General features: G+C 44.7%; 1 pseudogene; it reads right to left on the bottom strand.

The window, feature by feature from the left end:
* Positions 1-15,664: 15,664 nt before the first annotated feature.
* Positions 15,665-16,574, bottom strand: LOC142853036 (large ribosomal subunit protein uL23 pseudogene; annotated as a pseudogene).
* Between the last annotated feature and the right edge of the window lie 1,546 nt (positions 16,575-18,120).

The following is an 18,120-nucleotide window of genomic DNA, read 5'->3' as shown; positions in this document are numbered from 1 at the left end:
CTTTCAATACATTACATAGTAGCTTGCCAATAATAAAAACAGATAAGTCAAATGGTTATATTAAAAAAAAAGTTAGAAATGGAACCTGTGGTGGTTTGAATAAAAATGACCCCCATAGGCTCGTAGGGAGTGGAATTATCGGAGGCGTGGCCTTGTTGAAGCAGGTACAGCCTTGTTGGAGAAAGTGTGCCACTGGGAGTGGGCTTAGAGGTTTCAGAAGTTCAAGTGAGGGCGAGTGTCAGTCTCTCTGCCTGTTGCTTGCCCGTCTGGATGTAGAACTCTCGGTTCCTACTCCAGTACCATGTCTGTGTTCTGCCATGCTCCCTGCCACAATGGTAATGGACTAACTGCTGAGCTGTAAGCCAGCCCCAAGGAAATATTTTCTTTTATTGGAGTTGCTGTGCTCATGGAGTCTCTTCACAACATAAACCCTAACCAAAGCCGGGCCGTGGTGGCGCACGCCTTTAATCCCAGTACTTGGAAGGCAGAGGCAGGCAGATCTTTGTGAGTTCGAGGCCAGCCTGGTCTACAAGAGCTAGTTCTGGGACAGGCTCCACAGCTACGGAGAAACCCTGTCTCAAAAAAACAAAACAAAACAAAAAACCCTAACCAAAACAGAGAACATCGTCTTTCCATGATACTAGCACATCCCTTCATGCCTATTTACAGCCATGGTTCCCACTACTGCTCCAGAGGCTTTGGGAATCCAAGGCTGAAGCAATTCAAGTTGCTCTAGGATTTTTTTCAGGGGAAAAATCATTTTTTTTTCTGGAATAGGGTCTCATGCAGCCCAGGCTGTCCCCCAGCTCCCTAGGATGACCTTCAACTCTGAAACTGCCCTTCTCTACTGATCAAATGCTGGGATTACAAGTGTGCACCATTCCTAGATAATTCTGTGCCGGGGTAACCAAAGCAGTGCTTAGCCTCCGATCTCCAGCTCTCCATACAGGCATCATGGACCATACACACACACTCACACACATACACACACACTCACACACACACACTCACACACATACACACACACACACTCACACACACACTCACTCACACACACACACATACACACACACTCACACACACACACACTCACACAGAGTCAACATCATGCACACATTAATAATAAAATAACAATACTAATAATGATGTGTATAAAGAACTCAGCCAACCTCATGTTGAGTGTGGATCAAGTAGAGAACTGACATTTACGACCAGCAGGTATTTGGTACAAAGGATCATCTTCAAGTGCCCGAGGCAAAGTGTATGTAATTGGAAATCTCACAGTCAGAGATTACGTGAAAGGTGGTTAAGCTTAACTGAGTGTGTCAAAAGCAATGGTGTGGAATTAAATTAGGAAGATATAATGAAGCAGAAAACAATGCTCTATTAAAACCAGTGGGAAATGATTCCTGTCTTTCAAGAGGCTCTCCCCCAGAAATCGAGTTTCCCAGTCTGCCTTTGTCCCTGACCCACTCTAACTCCCTGTCAACACTCTCCAGCTCACAGCACTGGGGATTGGCTGTCTCTTGCAGGGGTATGCCTTAATAATATCACTGAGTAGCAATGATTCTAGAATTGCCTTTCTAACAGATAATCAAGTTAGTGGCACATTGGTGGGCACAGGGCCTGATTATGATAATTGGAAATAATACAAAAGGGTCAGTGAAGGGGGAGCCATTTGAGTCATAGTGGCCAGTCTAAATTTGTTTGAGAGATTCTGTATATTTCTTTATGTAGATCATCAGTTTGGCTGCCAATAGTATACAAGAAATCAGAGATATTAAGACAGCACATTCCAGTAAATTGCTGACAACCAAGATTATGTTTAATGAACAGGTAATTTATAGTAGCTCTATTGGAGAACAGTCCCTCTCAGTTCTCCCATTTCGTGCTTGATTTCTGCTAATATTTTTCTGTAATATTAGTAGCTTTTGAAATTAGACAGGCTACATTAGAAACCTCTCTTTGTAGTCCAACAAAGAATATTTTCTTATGTTGAAGTCTGGGTTATTATGTTGGGATTGGTCAGCAGTTAGATTAGTCCACCCTAAGTGTTCTCCAGCCATCTGGCTAAAGACTGTTTGCTCCCCTTCTTTTGTACAAACTGTGGGCCCTGGTTGATAAAGGCAATTTTTGCATGGCAAGACAAAAGTGTCTTCTTGAGGCAGGAGTGATGAATCCAGACAGAAATACCAGCAACTTTAACAGCAGCAGGAGTCCAGAGAATCATGGTGTAAGGTCCTTTCTACCTAGGCTAAAGCTGGCCAGTTTTTTTTTAAGGTTTTAAAAATAATTCTTTATTGATTCTTTGGGAATTTCACATCATACACCCCAATCCCGCTCACCTCTCAGTCTTTTCCGTATCTATCCTTCACCCCTGCAGTATGCCTCCCAGATTAATTAAAAACAAAACAATCAAAAATACAAAACCCCACCTCACTCCTCCATCTTTCCAACACCTCTTCATCCATCCTTTTGGCACTGGAGTGTCACCCAGTACACCCCTCTTGTCCAATCAGTCCCACTGTAAAATACGGGTTCAAGGCTTCTGGTATACCACAGTCCCTGGGCTGGGCCCTCATCCACACTCCATTTGGCCACTCCAGCAGGCCACTCAGGGACCTGCACTGTTTTATTTTTATCATAACACTGAAGGAGGAGCAACAGTTGCTAAAGACATTTTATTGATAATGCTGCTGGATTAATCCAACCTATATATTTTGAAAATGCCTTGACTTCAAAATTTAAGTCAAAAGTTATATTACTTTGGAGAAGAGATTTTACTTTTGTTTCCAGAGGAATTGAGACACATTGGATTCGTTCTGGGTTAAGAAAAATAAGGTTTGATCAAAATGCTTTGACTTCAAAATTTAAGTCAAAAGATATGTTACTTTGGAGAAGAGGTTTTGCTTTTCTTTCCACAGGAAGTGAGAGAGTGTGGATTCATTCTGGGTTAAGAAAAATAAGGTTTGATCAAGGAAGACCCTCTAAAAAATCTCCAGTGGGAACAGATGATCCAGATGATCCAATGTTTCAGAGCACATTTGTTGCAGTTCCCTCTGAGTTCTACATCCAGAACAGCCTCAAGACTGCTGTCTGAAAGATCCAGTCTCACAGAATACTCCAGTAAGGACTTAACCATAATCCTAAATTTTCTTTGGGTCCCCATAAGATTATCAATGCCCCAATCGACAAGAAGTAACCTAAAAAATTATGTCCACATTCCCAAAAACTGAATTATGGATGCTTATTTTTGTTTAATGTGTTGGATACATGTTGTTATGGATAATGGTCAGGAAAAAAAGCTAAGGTTCTTGTTTAGAAAAAAAAGGCCAGGCAGTGGTGGTGCATGCCTTTAATTCCAACACTTGGGAGGCAGAATCAAGAGGCATATTTCTATGAGTTCAAGGTCAACCTGGTCTAAAGAGCAAGTTCCAGGATGGGTTCCATAGCTACTGAGAAACCCTGTCTCGAAAAACCAATAAATGGGGGGAGGGAGAAAAGGAAAGAATAAAGGGGGGATATAGATATGATAAGATAAAAGGTAGATTATTTAATCTAGTCTGAAAAGAAAAAGGAAGGATATAGGTAAGATAAAAGATAGATTATGAATCTACTTCTTAAAAGTAACCATTATTTTTAAATGTTTTACATTGGTTTTACTTTTGTATATTGTATACAAACTTTGTATAGTGATACAAATTTCAGATTAATTTTGTGAAACATACTGTACATACATTTCTAATCTTGTTCAAGGTTTGTACCTATACAGCTTATTTAACAGTGTAATGCAAATTTCTAGTCCTTGAAAATTATTTTTACCAACTGTTTAGGATAATAAAGAAATATAGGTTAGTAGTTAATCACGTAGTAAAATCAAACTTGTAGTCAGTCACATTAGGTATGTTTTCAAGGTCACACAAAAATATAATTTAGATAGGTAGGTCATTTTCAAACGCTTTAGAAATTTATAGAATATGGCATTTAAGATGCTCTAATAACCTAGGTTCTTCTTTTTTATGACAGTGAGACATATCTGTTCCTGGCAGCAACAATCTACTTCAGAGAAGATAATGGGCATCAAAGAAACGCCACATGGAGTTTACTTTCTTTTTGGCAAAGTAAACCACTGGGCAAGAGAATGCCCATGTCCTGACTGCTGACACTATACTGTCCAAATTAGACAAACAGGACACAAAATATCCTGCTTCACAGAAAAGTCTGTTGAATATGCTAGGCCTGTAGTCCAAAGATGGATGCCCCAATGTTGCAGAGGAACTTTGGGTGACTGTCCAGGCAGCCAGCTGTTTTTGTCATTTTTCACATTTTTTGGAAGTCACTTGCTTGCACTTCCTGGTTACTCAGTTTATATTATTTCCTTCTTGGGTCTCTGAGGGAGTTGAAGACTAGATAGATAGCTATAGTTATAGTTTACAAGACACAGAAAGCAAGTTATGATAGAAAGTAAATTAGGTATAAGACTTTGGACTCACTATGATAGGATAGATAGGAAATATTTTCTCTGAATTTGTCAAATGCAAATGGACTAGACATTGTTGATGTATTTATTGCTTGTATATATTGTATAGTCATTGTACTTATTGTATATAGTTTTCTTATATTAGTTATAGCCTTCTTTTTATTTTGGACACAAAGGGGAAATGCAGTGGCATTTCAATTGTCTTTTAATAAATAAACAGTGCCTGAAGATCTGAGAGTAAAACAGTCCCACTGGTCAGCCTTACAGCCCAGGTTATGGTAACACACGCCTTTAATCCCAGTATCCACAATGACACGCACCTTCAATCCCAGGAGCCGCACTAGTTGCCATAGAAATCGGGTGGTCCATGCCTTTAATCCCAGATCTAGAGAGCATTCATTATAAAACAGGAGGAAACAGCTCTCAGACACAGTCTCATTCTGAGATTCCTGGAGGCAGGATCACCACTTCAGACTGAGGTGGAGGGAAGAGCCAGTGGCTGGCTGTGTTGCTTTCCAGATCTCTAGGCTGAACCCCATTTCTGCTTCAGCAGAGGCCAAGCGGTTGTTCCCCTCTATCGATTCTTTCTCCGGATCTCCCTGTGGCGTTGAAATCACCCATAACAATTAGTATGTCATTCTTATGTGCCCTGCTGGCCTTTCTGTAGATCTGCGTAGAAACTGTTGGTGACAATACTCTTCTGCTTCCGCTGTTGGTGTGTATACCTGTATCATAGTTACTGGCTGTGTCACTGTCTGAAATTTGACTGATATAATTTGGTCATTTACAAGTCTGTGCCCAAGCATGCATTTTTGGGCCAAACTGGACAGCGCTAAAGCTACACCTGCTGTGTATTTTCCCTCTCAGCCTGAGTTTATAATATTGCATCCATTTACCACAAGTTCTTGTGTTCCTGTCCAATGGGTTTCTGCCGATCTAATGGCAAAAGTGACCGAGTTCATGCATGAGCAAGCCAGTTCCCCAGACTGAATTTAGTGTTCCGTTTCCAGTTTCAAGTTCCTATTGTGATGACTCTTTTCCCTGAGAGGAAGTACCATTCCGGTCCATTTTTGTCAGCTCCCTTCCCACCTTTCAGCTTTAAGAGAGAAGCATCATCTGTCCTGCCCTTAGGACTTGGAGGTACTGGAACTGTCAGATTCTGGGACTTTAACTCAGATGTTTCTGTTGAACTTGTCCAGATTGGGTTTCGTGGTCTGAGCTGATGAGGTCGACTGACCAGGTCTCTTCCTCTTTGTGTGGTAGCCTTTAGCCGGCCAGCTGGACCTCTTTCCACCCACGTACTAAATTTCCCAGGTTTCCAGAGGACCTAGCTGGTCGTTTTTCTGTTGCTCAGATTGGAAGGTGCCCTGCCTCCACTGACAGCAGTGGCTTGTGCCTGGGGGCGGGGGCGGGGCTGCAGTGCTGTTCCGGGACAATCAGATTCGTCTCTAAGAGAGTTTAAACTCTTTCAAGAGACAATAGAGTGGTGGGCAGATTGGAGTAGCAGAGAGAGACCAATACGCAGGTGGCATAACCGGACAGAAAGAAGTCTTTCGTCAGTCCCAGTTGTCATGTAACAGAAACCTGGAGCACGAGGAAAGGTGGGGAGGAAGTAGGTGGTTAGCGGAGTCAGGAGGAAGGGAGCCAGCCCCACGTGAGCCTGAGCCGTACTTCCAAGTGTTTGCTGCCGCCCACCAGATATCCCGAACGCCCAGGGTTCATTTGATCCTTAAGGGTAAGGCAGGCACTTCACAGCTCTTTTTAACAGGTAAGGGACTGAGGTGAAACAGCACTGAGCCCCTTGGCTGTATAGTTTCAGCTTTTCCCTGCTCTCCTGCCCCACTGTGGTCACTGCCACAGCCAGTTCAGGTCCTCGGCACCGCTGTTCCCATTTCCCACAAATTCTATTCATCCGACACGTCCTGGATGTTTTGTTAACTTATCTAGCTCTATACCCGAGAAACTTAAGCTTCTAGGACATGAGGACAGAAGATGGAATGGCCACCAGGGTGGAAAGGACCACGGTGAAGAGTTGGGGACAGGAAAGTAAGCAGGAAGTCTGATGGTCCCTTACTTTGTGAAGGTATTTGAACTTTATCCACCAAAGAGCGCCTGGGGTGAATGTGAGCTATGGCGAGGGAAAAGGCGCCTTCTGGGCAGGCCAGGGATGTCATTCCCTGCCTTTGCAAAGAGCCAGATGGAAGACAGAGGGGTGGGTGGCGGGGGTAATCTTCCCAGCGAAGGGCGACGACAGCCTGCGCTAGGGAGACTTACATTGAGATGGAGGTGTAGACAAGTCGGAGAGAGTGAAGTGGAAAGATCCCGAAAGCTGTGTGTGACACGTGAGGGCTGATGGGGAAGAAAAGGATGCTAATCGGTGTCCCTGGTTCCTTGCTCTCTTGCGTTCTGAGCCAAAACAAGGCTGAAGCCATTATACTGGGAAACTTGGCTTTCCCGGCTTTTGACCTGTGCTTACTGGACCCATGCCTGGCTTCATACTCTGTGCTGCTGCCTGGGGATTCTTAATTCAGTAAAACAAGGAACACCATAAAACACACAAATTATGTGGTCCACCCTGTAGCCCAGATCTGGACATTCAGGAGAGAAGAGAAATACAGGAAGAGTCTTCAAGGTGGAATTTGTGTATCTAGGAGGAAGTAGGGGCCATAAAATGGGGTTCCAGGGTCACATGAAGCAGTAGTTACTAGGGCAAGCAAAGTAAATCATTTTTTTTTAAAACACAAAATAGCTCAAAATATTAACATGATAATAATAAGGAATATTAGATTTTGGTTTCCATATCTGTCACAGAATTTCAAAGGCCTTTGGAGTTTCCTGAGTGGTAGAAATGAATTTCTTAGTTGTATTAATGAAGTGACCCCCATCTTTGTGGAGAAACTTCACCATTCAGTCCAGTTAGGAGAAAGAATAGACACCATTAGAGAAGTGGGCATTTCCAGTCTCCAGGGGATGAACGGGGCTAGGTTACAGCTCTTAAGCCTTGGGTCACAACCCTGTAACCCAGCAACAGAAAAAGGGTTCTGACTGTACAAACATTAAAAAATGAATTCAAATAAACCCCACAATGAACCCAAAGTGTTTCTCCCTAGTGCTCCCTGTACAAGTCTCGCCCACCCATCCTCCCTCCCCCGGCCGGGCAGGTTATTCACTCTCCCAGCTGAAGGAGGGACCTATCACTCGATGACAGTTTATTAAAACTCTATCCGTTTCTGAGAGCTGTCTTGGCAGAATGGAGCGGAATTGCCCAGGCCTCCTCCTCTCAGCCCTGGCACAGCCTGCGTCCTGACAGAAACAGGATCCCTCTTGGCTCAATGCAGGGCAACTCTGAAGGGCTGTTCCAGCTCCAGAGCTTTTTTGTAGGATCGGCTGGAGGCTCTCTGGCGAGCATACCGACCTCCGGGTTCTCCTGCCCAGGACCTCTCTGGGGTTTGAAGCATGCAGTGCCTGTCCCGTTAACATGCGCAGGAGGTGTTCCATAGGGCGCTCTGCCTAGCGCCCGACCTGCGCATAGGTTTCTATTCCAGTCTTTCCCAGGAAACCAGACCTAAGACAGAGGGACAGTGAACCTCCAAGGAGATAAAATAGCAACTATTTCCTGAATTTAACAATGGAATCTGTTCTCTATAACCTCATATGGAGTGAGTGTTCCCCGAGTGGCTGGCTTTCAGAAGTGAAGAGCTGGCCCTGACTAGCTTGCAAGAAGTGTGTTCTCTGAGGCAAGCTGTCCTTAGTGGATTAAATGAGTTAAAATATGATAATGGTGATTACTTCTTTCCATGACTTCAGACCAATCCATTTCTCTCTAGGATGTGAGAACATATTATTTTTATAACTTCAACAATGTATTTTATATCACTATTGAACGGCATAAGAAAACTAAAATTGAGAAAATCAAGCATGTCTAAGATTAAAAGTGGCAGGCACGCAGCTGGAATGGTGATGCCTCCTGTGGGAGCCTGAGGCAAGAGGATCATGAGTTGAAAGCCAGCCAGGGCCACATAGCAACACCAGGTCTCAGAATAATGCGAACAGACACAGGCTTGAAATGTATGGATATTAAAGTTTACTACGACGCTATAAGTAACCGGGACAGAATAGGACTAGGTCAATGACTGACATCTCGATAAATGGGACAAAATGACAAAAATTCCAAAAACATGTTAAACTTGTATCCAACTGATTTTCAAAAGGTGCCAAGAAGTGTAAAAGAAAAACTTAAAACAAGTAGTGAAGCAACTGCATGGCTATTCTTTAAAAATAAACTTGTTTCTGCGCTGTTCATAAATGTGTCCACAGTGGGCCAGAGACCCAAATGTGAGAGCTGAAACTCTGAAACTCAGGAGCTGGACTAGAGAACTGGCTCGGTGGTTAAGCGCTGGCTGCTCTTCCAGAGCACCCCAGTTCCCAGCACTCACAAGGCAGCTCACAGCCATCTGTAGCTACAGTCCCAGGGGAATCTACCACCTCTTCTGGCCTCTCTAGTCATGGCAGGTACATAGTACACAGACACATATACAGGCAAAACACCCCTACTGATAAAATAAAAATAGTAACCAAAAGGAAGCTTATGAGGAAACAGAAATGATTCTTCAAGACATTGGATCTGGCAACAACTTCCTAGGTGTGACCCAAAGACCACACACAGCAAGAGGCTGGGAGGGCTTCACTGCAATAAACTGGATTTCATATCACTAATAAAGTGCAAAGAATATCCTACAGAATGGCTAAAAATATTTGAAACAATATATGTGATAAGGAATATATGAAGAATTCTTTTTTCTCTTAAATTTATTTTTATTTTATGTGCATTGGTCCTTTGCGTACAAGTCTGTCTGTGTGAGGGTGTCAGATCCCCTGGAACTGGAGTTATGGTTTTGGGTTGCCATGTGGGTGCTGGGAACTGAACCCCAGTCCCCTGAATGAACAGCCAGTGCTCTTAATTGCTGAGCTATCTCTCCAGGCCCCATGAAGAATTCTTAAAGTTACAGCTTACTCAGTTAAAATGGGCAGAGTGGGGCTGGAGAGAAGGCTCAGCTGTTAAGAGCACTGGTTGCCCTAGCAGAGCACCTGGGTTCAATTCCCAGAACCCACATAGTGGCTCACAACTGTCTGCAATTTCAGTTCCAAGGGATCTGATGCTTTCTTCTGACCTTCAAGATCGTTAGACATGTCCAAAGTACACATGCAGGCAATAACTGTTTTCAAAAATAGGTAAGGAGTTTGAAGGGTCATTCTTCCAGTGAATGTCTACAAGGGTCCAGCAAACACTCAGAAGGCTGCTCAGTGTGGTTAGCTGCCAGGAGGGATCAGGTGGAAAAAGACACAGGAACACAGAAAGAGGCCATAGCAAATGGGGCCATGTTCATGGAGAAGAAAGTCAGGGCAAGGGCATGGTGGAAAACCTCATTTTTGAGCATGACAAGGTATTTCCTTAGGACAATGAAAAAGGACAGGGCAACACAGACTCTAGAGGTGATAACGGAAAACGTGACGGAGCTCACTTCAGACATCCGGGCCTTCACAGTAAATACAAATAAAATTATCCAAAGAGAGACGTTGAATCGTTTGTTTAGTTCTAACCAACACAGATTTCCTATGAGTTCTCAAGTCTCACGGGTATATGGGAGTCTTTTTTTAAATACCCCTCTTCCCAAGAAAAAGTTATACAATGCTTTTATGGAAAATTTCACTGGGTAATTAAAGAGAAAAGCACCCACAGTCCTCTCTGTGCCTGCTATAACCACTGTCAAAGGGCAACATTGCATCAATTTCAAGATGTTAATGGGCTTTATTTTCTATTCTGGAATCAGTCAACTCTTTACCCCATAAAACAGAATAGATGTTTGCGATTCAGGAGTCGAAAATAGAGCCAATGTCGTCCTGTTAATGCTCTGTCCTGTGACATCTCCACTAGCATTCTGAAGCGTTTCCCTCCAGCCTCCCCTCCTTTGCAGTCCCTTAAATTGCAAATGTATTTAAAGTGTACACTAACTAATAACCTGACTTTTTCTATTTAGGAATCTCCTTGCCCTGCTCCTTCTCGCTACATTGCCTGGTTATGTATACTTCTCTCTCTCTCTCTCTCTCTCTCTCTCTCTCTCTCTCTCTCTCTCTCTGTGTGTGTGTGTGTGTGTGTGTGTGTGGTTAGTTCTCTTTATATAGACTCTGGTTCTAGAGACAACAGTACAGCCAGCCAGGGCATACTTTTAGGGTTTATAAACAAATTAATTATAATTAAACATTAAGTCTTCAAACGAGAACATTGATTGTGATTTTTCACTGTAATTAATCACTTTAGAAAAATATTTTTTATTCCTACAATGATCCATTTTCCTAGACTAAAAGGGCAAATAGAACCACTTGGTCAGGACTTATTATAAGTATATCCCTTATGGTTGATTTTACCTGTTCAAGTACACACTCAGGAGATGTTTCATTTACCAATAATTAAAACTAATCCAAGATATCTTAATCTTGGCTGACCATCAGTGTAGCCTAGCGAAAGTAACCAAAAAAATATTGACCTTAGTATGTTATCGTGAAGTCTTGTAAAATAGTTCGACAGAATAAAAGGGCCATAAACATTTTTATGCCCTGATTGCAAGACTTAAACAGCATTGCTGACTCAGATTATGGCCAGTAAAGAGCTAGCCTTTCTTGAAACCTCAGGACCTGAGAGCATGGTGACAGGAAAGGTATAGTGGGTAGAGGAGCTCGCCACGCGAATCTGAAAACCCAGCTTCAGTCCCTGGGACCCACGGACAGGAGGAAGGAGAGACCCAACTCCACAAAGTTGCCTTCCGAACGCTACACTCATGCTGGGGCACGTCCACCCCACAAACAGTAATTGTAAACAACATCGTAACTGAAAAATCTGAAAACAATCAAAAGTCAGCTTTTCATTAGGCAAAGTCATGAATAAAATTAGCAGGTAGATTTTAAAGCACATTTTATGTGTTGTATGCATCATTTGGATAGGTATCACTACCCGATGGCTTTGTCAAACTAGTCTGTAGGTGGCTGTGATGGTGTTTGCTGGTGCGGTTAATATTGACGCCAAGCTGACTTAAACTAAGATTCAATTCCTTGGTAACATGATGACGTGAATGGGCCTCATCCCACGTGGCCAAAGGCCATAAGAGCAGAATCTGAGGTCTCCCAGACAAGGAAAGAAGCACCCAAAATTGTAGCCTTATTCCTACTGATTCACACCTGCCAGTCCCTGCAACGCCCCCTTATGCAATTTCTTGAAATGTGTCCCTGTCTCTGTAGAAACCACAGTATAATTCTTTCCCTCCCTCCCTCCCTCCCTCCCTCCCTCCCTCCCTCCCTCCCTCCCTCCCTCCCTCCCTCCCTCCCTCCCTCCCTCCCTCCCTCCCTCTCTCTCTGGCCATCCCAGGGCCTTTTGTATCCCAAGGCTGGACCCACTGCATCAGCCAGCACCTGCTGGGAAACAAATCCCTCCACGCGCACTTACCTGGTCTTAGTGACTAGAACTCAGGGTCTCCGTGCACAGCATGCCCACCCCCGCGCCCCACCAAGAGCCATCTGGCTGGCCACACCAGTTGTTTTTAACAGTAAATAAAACTTTTTGGAATTGGTTAAACATGTAAGAATTACGAGTCAAAAACGAGACGGAGGTTACTTGAAGCTTTTAACTGCTGCTGGTTGGCTTATCTTACCACGTGACTACAGCAGGGACCATGTGACCACAAGGTAGCAAAAGCTGGTAGTGTGGACACAGAACTGTGGTGATTCATGCCCTCCAGGACCACACATAACAGACTGAGATTTCTTCCCAATGCTCAGAATTCAGTACCAGTCAAAATGGAAGAACTGTTCGTTTCTGGAATTTTCCATTTAATGCTGCTTGACCTTGGTGATTAAACACCTGGATAAGTGGGAAGTGAACTATCCCACATAAGGGGTTGGGGAGCTATTAAGCTTGTAGGAGCTTCGGTGCTTGCATGGGCCTGCTTCCTGGGAGGAGAGTGGTCTGGTTGTTGTTGATTTTCAAGGTGATGTTGTGATGCCAGCTCTGGGGATGCTACACTGAAGAGGGACTCTGGGTCGGACCAGAGCACTTGGCAAACAAGAGAAGCAAAACCCTCGTCCCCTATAGGCCTACCAACCCTCTTTCTAGCGCCCCCTATTGGTAGAGAGTGAAAAAATATAAATTGTGGTACAGAGTGAAATGAAATGCCTGATGGATTGCTCCCTTGCTTCATTGTTGTAGATGCAACATTAATTAGTCCTTCGAGGTCTAAGAACTGGATCCGTCTTGGCTTTCAATGAGAGAGGAACAACCGACACATATCCCTGCATCTCTGCAGTTGTTTGCAGGCGAGAAGCATGTGGGAAGCACTCCCCTGGGTTTGGCTGGACTCGTGTTAGTTGCTGGAGCAGATGTTAAGGTTAGAGGCTGTCCTGTGAGCATGCTGGTGGTGTGCTCCAACGTGACGGACATATTCATGTGTGTGTGTGTGTCTGCGTGTTGTGATGGGATGTACAGGACATGTCTAAAACATCACTCCAAGTCTCCCTGGTTCCCTTTTTCCCATTGCTGGAAGAAATACGGTCAGGACCCTTGATGGAGTCTGGGATGATGTCCCCTATTGTTGGAATGTCTCCACAGCCTTCATGTTATTATTTGACTGGCCTGGTCATCTGTTTGTTCTCCAACGTCTGGTTGAGATATTGCTTTGTCTTCGGTGTTCCTGCCTTTCCTGGTAGATTCAGGGAGGGCCCATGAGTCAGAGCACAGTAAATGGCCAGTACACACGCACCGCTCCAAGGTCCCGTCCAGGTGGACTTTAATCCGATGCCTGCTGGAATCTGCTGGAACCGTCTACACCTACACTCTCCACAAACGTAGTTCGTGATAAATTAAAGTACCCAGCATGTACTTGTCAAGGGCTCTTAGTCTCTTTGTGTCACCTCCAGGACCCTACTTAAGGGGCAGCTACATCTCAACATAGCTGAGTGCTTTGGTGCTAGGCATGTTATGGGACAGTCTTGTTAGTCAGACAACCGCCAGGTGTCTACTAAGAAGACATTAGTGTATTGTGCCTGGATGGATGGAATATGAAAATGATATAGCTTTGTCCTCCTGTGGAAGGGCCTCCACCGGGACTTGGTGTCTCCTTTGATCTTTCAGCGGTGAAGAACTCAGCTGAAGTTATTGCAATCCTCCAAACAGTGTCACTGACAAGAGCTAAATGTTCTTGCCCCTAAACGCCACAGGAAACAGACACAAGGCGATTCTTTTGCCCAGGCAGTGGGCACTTGTCAGTTTCCTGCTCCCAATCTCACGCTTCATCTTTCTCCCGCTGTGCCGCTCTGCCTCCAGTCTACCTGGCTCCTGAGGAGAGTTGGGCTGTGGTGGAAGAAGGTGTGGGTGAATCACGCAAACCTTAGGATGGGGTGCTGCTGCGTAGGGCGTGCCCTTAACTCGGGCTGCTCACTGAGTATTTGAGGCGTGATGCTGGCTAAAACCCTGCGCTGTGCACCCTGTCCTAAAAGCCCTGAGTCATGTGTTTGCTGTTCACACTTCACCCTCGAAACCAGCTTAGTCAGCATAAAGTGTATCAAACAGCAGCAGCGGGCATGGCACCTGCTATCCTCCAGGTACCTTAGAGACATAGTGTTGCTGGGTCTCTCTTGCCGCGTGTTTTGCCACACATCTGGAACCAGATGTTCATAGTGAGGAAGACAGGAATGTCTGGCTATTGGGAACTCATGGGGCCATACCCAAGCAGTTTTTTTTTAAGGCAGGATAAGTAGGCCTAGCTGATGATAGAAGACACATAAATTTGCATCTTTAAGAAAATGGAAATCAACATTTACTAAGGATGGCTCAAGGGTCTGTGGACTATGGAACTCTGATGGTACAGCAGATGTGGAAGGGAACCAGCTGTGGACCAGACAATAGGTCTGGGAGCTTCAGGGCTATCATCAGGAACTTAAAGCATGGGTATTTGTTGGACTTATAGAAAATGAAGGAAGGAAGGAGTTAGGGAGAAACCGAGAATATTGCTCCTATTTAGGTAAGGAGGGGCTGGAATTAGTGATTGGTGAGACCATTGGTCAGGGCTGGTGGCTGGTAGGTTCCTTGTGGGTGAACAGTAGAAAGTGGCAAGGATTCACTGGCAAATGAGAATGAGGCTATACTACCAATCAGCTCAGGGAGGGTTGTGAGGGCCAGGAGGCCCCTCCTTATTTTGCAGGAGAGTGTGGTTCCTGCCCCCTTTCAAATATGACAGGTGGAGTTAGGACGAACGCAGACAGGAGAAGAAAGCCGGAAGCCAATGGTAGGGAGGGAGCAAAAGGAATCCTAGACCAGTCTTGGTACTGCAAACTCTTGAAGTGGAAACAGCATAGATCTAAACCCATACAACACATCGACACCCGCGCTTGCTCCAGGAGAAAGCGCTGGTTCTCCGGCGTCACTCCATGGCTGCATCTGCCTTGCCATTTATGTTGATAAGGAAAATTTCATCCTGGAATGAAGTCTCCTTAGAAACCTTGTTCTGCCTTTTCCAGCATTATGTCCTGGCAGACGCCGAAGAAGGGGCTCTCTGTGGAAGGGCCTTGTTTCCATCTGCACACTGACGACACAGTTAGCTCTTAACCATAGAAAGAGGACTAGTCCACAGCCACCGGCTTAGAGACGGGAAGCCTTTGTTGACTGTTAGGATACAGTCGCACCTTGAAGGGGATGTCCGGGCAGGTGCAGGTTTCAGTTCCCTCTTCAGCCATGATTTTTGAGGAGTGCCAATGCTGAGCAGTTAAAAACAGGAATCACGTGTGAAATCGTGCTCTCTGGCTTGGCTGTGTTGTCGGGGGCCTCCAGGGTGACTGGAACTATCCCTAGGGACTTTTAATGTCTAAAGACTCTATTCCTTTCCCTCTCTCTTCTCTCCCACTCCCTCTCCCTCCCCCTCCCTCTTTCTCTCGACAGGGTCTCATTGTTTTGCCCTGGCTGGCCTGGAATTTAATACATAGATCAGGATAGCCTTGAATTCACAGATTTCCACCCGCCTTTGCCTCCCCAGTGTTAGGATTAAAGACGTGGATCATTACAACCAGCTTCCTTTCCATCAAAAAAAAAAATTAAGCTTCCTGCCTCTTCTTCCCAAGTGCTAGATTACTTGGCCTTCAAACCTATTTCTCTCCTCTCTCTCTCTCTCTCTCTCTCTCTCTCTCTCTCTCTCTCTCTCTCTCATCATAATCAGGAGCCACCCGAGCATATGCCTTCCTCTCTCCGTAGGACCTTATGAGGGTATTGACTTCGACCACATCAATGTCATAGAGTTTCTTCACAGCCTGTTTGATCTGGTGCTTGTTGGCTGTGACATCCACAGTGAACACAAGTGTGTTGTTATCTGTAGTAATAAGGGCATCGGGGCTGCGTCCCCAACACCCCAGCCACCTGCTCGGCTAGCTTATGCTCCGAAATAACAACACACAAACTGTATTCATTTAATCACTGCTTGGCCCTCTAGCTCTAGCCCTTACTGGCTAATTCTGATATACCGATCAACCCATCTCTAATAATCTGTGAGCACCGGTCTTACCGGGAAGATTCTAGGTCGGAGCTTCATCGCGTGTGTCTGCCCCGGAGCGGGGCATGGTGTCTCTCTGAGGCGTCTGCTCCGGAGAGGAGAGCTGTCGAGTCTGGGCTCACTTCCTCTTCCTCCCAGCATTCTGTTCTGTTTACTCCTCCCACCTATCTTCTAACCAATGAGGACCAAGCAGTTTCTTTTAATTTAACCAATGACCTTCCTCCATCAGTTATCTTCTATCTTCTTCATGGCTGACTTGGGAGTCAGGGGGAATTTGATAATAGTGTAGTGGTCAAGCTTGTACCTCCTGGGCGTGCTCTTTTGGGAGTATTTAGGTCACCTTCATAGCTGCAGGGTCTTGGGCCCCGTCGGAAGGTGGGCAATGTGCGGATCTTCTTCTTTTTGTGTCTGTGGATGCCTTTCAGTGCTGCCTTCTTGGCTTTCAAGGCCTTCACTTTACCTTCAGCTCTTGGAGGGGCAGGAGCTTCCTTCTTCACTTTCGGCACCATCTTGGCAAAAAAGCTCTATTTTCTTTTTCGGTCCTGGGGATCAACCCCAGGCCTCACACACTAGGCAAGCACCCTATACGTCCTCAGCCATTTCTTCAATAGTTACAAACATTTCCAAACATCCCAAAAAGTTGAAGGGTGGTCCCATGAGTACCCAGAGAACTTCTTAGTATCAGTAATGATATTTTGTCTGTTGTTTTCCTTCTACCCCAAAATGACCTGATTTAAAGTAAGTTGTATCAACTAAACACTTCCTGAAGCTTGACAGTCATGGTATGGGGAGTCTTAAGTGAAGTCTTCTCAGAGACACAGTGGGCAGGATGAACTGTCAACACGGCTTCTGAGGGTGCAAGCTTCTCACACTTAGCCGATTCTCACACTGGCTCTCAAGTAAGTGGTGCCATTTTCCAAAAGATGTACACTACATTCCATTTCAGTAACTCTTGCTTTCGTGGTTTCTAAGGAGACAGAGCGAATCCACCTTAATTCTGCACACTTTTGTGCGTGCCCATTTTCCTCAGTTGACTTCAAGAAGACGTCTGTACTACAGTGACCTGTGGCAAGCTCGAAGGTAGAACTGGTGTTTTGCCTCCCAGCATATGAAGTACTGACGTTAATTATTTTATCATGTGTATTTGAGAATAACAAGGAAGGAATTAAGGCATTTTAGTGTTGTGCTTGCGACTTGAAGCAGAAGAAAAGGCTCACTTTCCACGGTGAAAGACGTTGGCTATCACAGCAACCCTTCCTAATGATGGTAAGGTATCCCACACATATACTAATGGTTACCTGCTCCAGAAAAAAATAATAATTATATCCCTTTAAGGTTCTCATAATCTCTATGCAATTTTAGTGCTGTTTTATCCCCAGCCTATATCATCCGCAAATGCAGAACTTCATGCCATTTAATCAGCGACTAGATGATAGAAGAGAGAAATCCTTCATTAGGAAGCTACAGATGCCCTGTCTTTGTTTCAGAACACACCAGAGAATTTAATTCAAAGTTCTATAAAAAATATTGACAGACAGATGGGATACGAACTTAATGAACCAGCTACAGAACAGCACTCTCTAATCTATCAAGGCCCTCTCTGCCTCTTTCCTTTTTTTAACCAACCCTCTGTTGTAAGTCAACAGATGACGGAGCCTCCGCAAGAATGTCTGACGCTGGACAAAAGCCGTTGTCTCTAAACAATAATGATACACGGAACAGTCAGAGCCAGTTGTTTTAGGTAAAGGTAGCTTGGCTCTATGACCAAGTTCTGCAGTGACCTCATTCCACAAAACAAAAACAAAAAAAAATTATTTATGTGCGTAGCTGAAGATGCATGTGCATGAGGGTGCTTGCCAAGCCCAGATGAGGTCATCAGACCCCTGAGTTGCCTGTTGTGGGTGCTGGAAACCAAGCTCATTCATGTTCTCCGGAACCCTTAACCATTGAGCCCTATCCCTACCTCTCTCTTTAGTAACCTGATTCTATGACACGTGTTTCTGCTGTGTTGCAGGTGGAGTGTAGTTCACTGGTTTCAGCCCAAAGATTGGGGTA

The sequence above is a fragment of the Microtus pennsylvanicus genome, chromosome 6 (assembly GCF_037038515.1).
Source record: "Microtus pennsylvanicus isolate mMicPen1 chromosome 6, mMicPen1.hap1, whole genome shotgun sequence".
Lineage (NCBI taxonomy): Eukaryota > Metazoa > Chordata > Mammalia > Rodentia > Cricetidae > Microtus > Microtus pennsylvanicus.
The sequence above is the reverse complement of the archived record's forward strand: the minus strand, read 5'-3'. Positions and strand labels throughout refer to the sequence as shown.